We start from the raw sequence: 6,339 nt of genomic DNA on the forward strand, positions 1-6,339 counted from the left end.
ATTATTAAAGAAATTAAAATATTTTAAATATAAAATTTATAAATGTTTATAATAATTAAAAGTTTTTTAATTAATAGTAAAAATGAAAAATGGAATTTAATGTATATAATTTTTATATATTTATATAAAAAGAAAAAAAAATATAAATAAATATTTTTAATTAATAAAATAAAATAAGTTTAAAATATAGAAAGAATATAAATTAATAATTAATAAAAAAATAAAATAAAGTTTTATAAATAGTTTAAATTAGAAGTAATAAAATTAAAATAAAATTTAAAAAAAATTTTATTTATTAAGAAAAATTATAATTTTATAAAAAAACAATATTTAAAATTAAAAAAAACGATATATTTTAAAAAATTATTAAAAAAATATTAAAAATTTTTTATAAAAAATAATATTAAAAATATTAAAGTAAATATAAAATATTTAATATATTTAATAAAATTTTAATTTTTTAAGAATAAAATAAATGATTAAAAAAATCTTAAAAAATTATAATATATATAATTAAGTTAAAATAATATAATATAAATTATATTATCTTAATGTGTTAAGATTAAAATTCGAGGAGGGGTTTCGCCCGCATCCGCCTCCCGCCACAAGCGCCACGAAACCCTTGGTCCGTGTGTTTGTATTTATAGGGCGTGAGGGAGGCGTTTTTTAAACTTTAGTCTTAAAAACGTCTAAAGTTTTTAGCTGCACCTGGTATACATTTAAAGACTTTTAATAAGACTATATCGACAACAATATAATAAACAATAATAACGTTTTAAAATACCCTTATTTTAATCACTCAAGGCTAGTCTTTTGCTTAGCTACCTTATCTTTTTGCATGATACGACATGGTTGTAATATCGCAGGCCTCGACGTCTAAAAATACGTAATAGCCTCAAAAACATAGAATAACCTCAAAAAGTGAACTACGCGGGGCACCCACACGGGGCACCGACAACCCACAACCACGGGCAAAAACGGGAGGCCACCCGAAGGGCGACACAAGCCGGAAGGGGAGGAAAGAAAAAAAAACGGGGGGGAAGAGGGGAAAAAGGAAAAAAAAAGAGAAAAAAGGAAGAAAAGAAGGAAGAAAAGGAGAAAGGAAGAAAGGAAGAGGGGAGGAGGGAGGAGAGGGAAGGAGAGAGGGGGAGGGAAAAGGGGAGAAGAGGAAGAAAGGGAGAAAGAGGAGGGGGAAGAGGAGAAAAAGAGGGAGAGAAGAGGGGAGGAGAGGAGGGGGGGAAAAAAAGGAAAAAGAAAAGGAAAAAGGGGGAGAGAAAGAAAGAAAGGGGGAAAGAGGAGAGGAGGGGAAAAGAGAAGGGGGGGGGAAGGGAAGAAGAGGGGGAGGGGGAGGGGAAGAAGAGAGGGGAGGGAAGAGGGGAGGGAAGGGAAGGGAAGGAAGGGAAGAAGAAGAGAAAAGAGGAGAAGAAGGGGAGGGAAAGGGGGAAAGAAAGGAAAAAAAGGGAAGAAAGGGAAGAAAAGGAGGAGAAAAAAGAAAGGGAGAAGAAAAGAAAGGGAGAGAAGAGGGAGGAAGGGGAGGAAGGGGAGGAAGGGGAGGAAGGGGAGGAAGGGGAGGAAGGGGAGGAGGAGAGAAGGAGAGGAAAGAGAGGGGGGAGGGGGGGAGGGAAAAGGGGGAGAGGGAAGAGAGGAAAAGAAAAGAAAAGAAGAGAAGAGGGGGGAGGAGGGGGGGAAGGAAGGAGGGGAAAAGGGAAAAAAAGAGACAGAGGGAGAAAGGGGGAGAAAAAGGGGAGAGAGGGAGAAAGGGAGAGAAGAAAAGGGAGGAAAAAGGGGGAGGAAGGGGGGAGAAAGAAAGGGGGAGGAAGGAAAGAAGGAAAAAAGAAAGAGGAAAGAGGAAAGAAAGAAAGAAGAAAGAAAGAAAAAAGAAGAAAGAGAGGAGAAAGAAGGAAGAAGGAGAAAAGGAAGAAAGGAGGGGAAGGAAGGAAGAGAAGAGAAGAAGGGAAAAGGGAGGAAGGGAGAGAAGAGGGAGGAAAAGGGAGAAGAAGGGGGGAGGGGAGGGAAGAGAAAGAAGAAAGGGGAGAGGAAAGAAAGGAAGAAAAGGGAAAAGAGGAGAGGAGGGGAAGGGGGAGAGGGGAAGGAGGGGAAAGAGGGGGAAAAGGGGAAGGAAGAGAGGGAGGAAGGGGGGAGGAGGGGGGGAGAGGAAGGGGAGAAGGGAGAGGAGAGAAAGAAGAAAGGGGAGGGAAGGGAAGGGGAGGAGGAAGGAGGGAAAGAAAGAAAAAGAAGAAAGAGGGGAAAGGGGAGAGAAGAGGGAGGGGGGAGGGGGGAGGAAGGAGGGGAAGAAGGGGGGAGAAGAAGGGGGGAGGAGAGGGAAGAGAAAGAAGAAAGGGGAGGGGAAAGAAAGAGAGAGAGAAAAAAGAGAGAGGAGAGAGGAAAAGAGGGAAGGAAAAGGAGGAGAGAGAGAAAAGAGAGGGGGGGAGGGAAAAGGAGAAAAAAAAGAAAAACGGGGGAAGGGAGGGGAGAAAAGGGGAAGGAGAGAGAGGGGGAGAGAGGGAGGAAGGGAAAAGAAAAGGGAGAGGAGGAGAGGAGGGGAGGGGGGGAGAGGGAGGAAGGAGGGGAGGAAGGGGGGAGAAGAAGGGGGAAAAGAGGGGAAGAGAAGAAAAGAAAGGGAGAGAAGAGGGAGGAGGGGGGGAGGAAGGGAGGAAGAAGGGGAAAGGAGGAAAAGGAAGGAAGGAAAAAGAAGGGAAAGAAGGAGAGGAGAGAGAAAAGAGAAGAAAAAAAGAGGGGGGAGAGGGGAGGGGAAAGGAGAGGGGAAGAAAAAAGGGAGGAGGAAGGGGGAGGAGGGAGAGAGGGGAAGGGGGAAAGAAAGGGGAAGGGAGGGGCGGGGGAGGGGGGGGGAAAAAAAAAGAAAAAGGAGAGGAGGAGAAAGGGGGGAAGAAAGAGGGAGAAGGAGGGGGAAAGAGGGAGAGAGAGGGAGGAAGGAAAGAGGAGAAAGGAGAAGGAGAGAAGGAGGGGAGGGGGGGAAGGAAGAGAGACGGGGAAGGAAGGAGGGGGAGGGAGAAGGGAAAGGAGAAGAGAAAGGGGGAGGGAGGAGAGGGGGAAGGGGGGAGAGGGGGAGAGGGGGGAGAGGGCGGACAGGGGGGAGAGGGGGGAGAGGGGGAGAGGGGGGACAGGGGAGGAGAGGGAGGAGGAGAGGGAGGGGAGGGGGGGGGGAGGAGGGGGGAGGAGGGGGAGGGGGGGGAGGAGAAGAAGAAGGAGGAGAAGAAGGGGAGGGAAAAGGAGAAAGAAGGAGAAGAAAAGAAAAGAAAAGGAAGGAAGGAAAAGAAAAGGAAAGGAAAGGAAAAGGAAAAAGAAGGAGAAGAGAAGAGAAAGAAAAGGAAGAAAAGGAAGAAAAGGAAGAGAAAAGGAAGAAAGGGGAGGGGGAAGAGAGGAAAAAGCGGGGGAGAGAACGGGGAAAGAAAGGGAAAAGAGGAGAGGGAGAGAGGGGGGAAGAAAAGAGAAAAAGAAGAGAAAGAAGGGGAAAGGAAGAAGGAGAGGAGAGAGAAAAAAACGGAAAAAAAAAGGGGAGAGGGGAAGAAAAAGGGAGGGGAAAGGGGAAGGAGGGGAGGAGGGAGAGGAGGAAAAGAGGAAGGGAGGAAGAAGAGGGGGGGGGAGAGGGGGAGGAAGGAAGGGAAGGAAAAAGGGAGAAAGGAGGCGAAAAAAGGAGAAGAACAGAAGAGAGAAGGGGGGGGAGGGAGAGAGGGAGGAAGGAGGGGAGGAAGGGGGGAGAAGAAGGGGGGAAGAGAGGGAGGAGAAAGAAGAAAGGAAAGAGGAGGAGGGGAAGGAGGGGGAGGCGAAGAAGGGAGAGGGGAAAGGGGAAGGGAGGAGGGGAGAGGGGGAGGGGGAAGGAGGGGAAGGGGGGAAAAAAAGAAAAGGGAGGAGGGAGAGGGAAGAAAGGAAAAAAGGGAGAGGAGGAGAGAGAGAGGGGAAGGGGAGAAGAAGGGAGGAAGGGGAGGAAAGGGGGAGGGAAAGGAAAAAGGGGGAGGAAGAGAGAGAGGGGGGAGAGGGAGAGGAAAGAAAGGAAAAAAGGAGGAGAAAAAGAAAAAAAGAAAAAAGAAGAGGAAAGGAAGAAGAAAAAAGAGCGGAGGGAAAGAAGAAGGAAAAAGGAGGAGAAAAAGGGAGAAAGAGGAGAGAGAGAGAGAGAGAGAGAGGGAGGGGAGAAGGGGAAAGGAAAGAGAAGGAAAGAAAAAGAAGAGAAGAAAAGAGAGAAAGAGGAGAGGAGAAGGAAAGGAGAGAAGAAAGAGAGAAAGAGGAGAGGAGAAGGAAAGGAGAGAAGAAAAGAGAGAGGGAGAAGGGAAGGGAGGGAAAGGAGGGGGAGGAGGGAAAGAAAACCGGGGAGAGGAGGAAGGGAAGAGGAGGGAGAAGAAAGAGGAGAGGGAGAAAACGGGGGGGAAAAAAGGGAGAGGGAAAGAAGGGAAGGGGAAAAGGGAGAGAAAAAGGAAAAAGGAGAGGAGGAGAAAGGGAGGAAGAAAGAGAGGAGGAGGAGGGGGAAAGAGGGAAGAGAGGGAGGAAGGAGGAGGGGAGGGGGAGAAGGAGGGGAGAGAAGAAAGGGAGGAGGAGGAGGGAGGGGGGGAAAAAAAGAGGGAGGAAGGAGAGAAACGGGAGGGGAAGGAACGAAGGGGAGGGAAGGGGAGGACAGGAGAGGGAGGGGAGGGGGGAAGGAAGGAAGGGGAGGAAAGGGGAGGAGAAGGAGGGGAGAAGAAGAGGGAGAAGGAGAAGAAAGAAAGAAGAAAGAAAAGAAAGAAGAAGGAGAAGAAAAGGGAAAAAAAAGAGAGAGAGGGGAGGGAGGGAGGGGAGGAAAGAAAAGACAGAGGAGGGGGGGAAAGAGGAGAAGAGAGGGGAAGAAAAAGGGAGGAGAGAAAGGAAGGAAAAAATAGAAAGAAAAGAAGAAAAGAATAAGAATAAAGAGAAAAGATGAAAAAGAAGGAGAAGATAGAGTAAGAAAGTATAATAGAAATAATTTTAATTGTGTAATAAATTTAAAAATAAAAAATTAAAAAATATATAAAATAATAATAAAATAATAAGAAAATAATTAAAAAATATTAAAAAAAATAATAATTTATATTTATTAATAAATTTATAATAATATAATTTTTAATTTTTTAAATAAATTTAAAAATTTAATTAAATATTTTAAAAATATTATAAAATAATAATAAAATAATAATAAAATAATTAAAAAATATTAAAAAATAAATAATATATTTATAAAAAATTTTTAATTAATTTTTTATTAATTTAAAACCTATTAATATAAGGTTAAAATAATTAACGCAAGGTTAAAATGTAAAGTTAACAAAGTTTTACTTTTAATATATTAAAAATCTTTTAACATAAAACCTTAAGTAAACTTAAGGCATACCTTTTATTTTAATCATTCGAGGTTAATCCTTTACTTTCGCTACTTTCTCGTTTTTTTTGCATGTTTATACAATATTACGTTATAATATCGCAGGCTTCAACGTTTAAATAACTTTGAAACGTTATATTTACGCGTTTATACCCATGCGTTTACACCTATAACCATTTACAACCATATTTAAAATACCTTTTATTTTTTAACCTAAAACTATTTATTTAATTACCCGATTTTTTTAACTTTTTTTACATATTTATATAACATCGCGTTATAATATTATAACTTTTAACGTTTATTATAATATTTATTATAATTATCGCGTTATAACCAACGTTACAACCGGCGTTACGACCAACGCTATAATTAATTTCAATTTAAAACACGTACGTTTTATATATAATAACTTATTTAAATAATTAAATTAATATTTATTTTATATATAAAGATTTTATTTATTATATTTTCAATTAATTTAATTATTATTAATATTATTAAATAAAAGTAAAATAACTTTTGAAATAAAACTATACACTTAACATATTAGGTTTTTATAGAAAATATCTTTAATAATTAAAGATAATACTTTACTTTCAAATGTATAACAAGATTATATTAATTAAAAATAAGGCTTAAATTTAAAAAAAAAAGAACAAATATATATATTATTATAAAAGGAAATATGTATAATAGGTATAAATAATTATAAAATTAATAAATATAAATGATATTTATTTATTAACTATTAATAATGAAGGAATTCATGTTAATGATAATGATTAAGAAAATGTAACGATTTAAAGATTTTATATGGCCTTAAAAACTAAGATTATATAATAAACCTTTACATACGATGTTATTATAACATTGCACCTGTTTATTATATATAAAAAAAATGTTTAAAATTACTTTAAATTAAAGATTAAAAAATGTTTTCGAAAAAATGTACCAAGGTGTGATTAATTAAGGAAGGTTATAACTGGAAAAGG

Source organism: Daldinia childiae (genome assembly GCF_008694065.1).
Source record: "Daldinia childiae strain JS-1345 chromosome Unknown Scaffold3, whole genome shotgun sequence".
NCBI classification, from domain to species: domain Eukaryota; kingdom Fungi; phylum Ascomycota; class Sordariomycetes; order Xylariales; family Hypoxylaceae; genus Daldinia; species Daldinia childiae.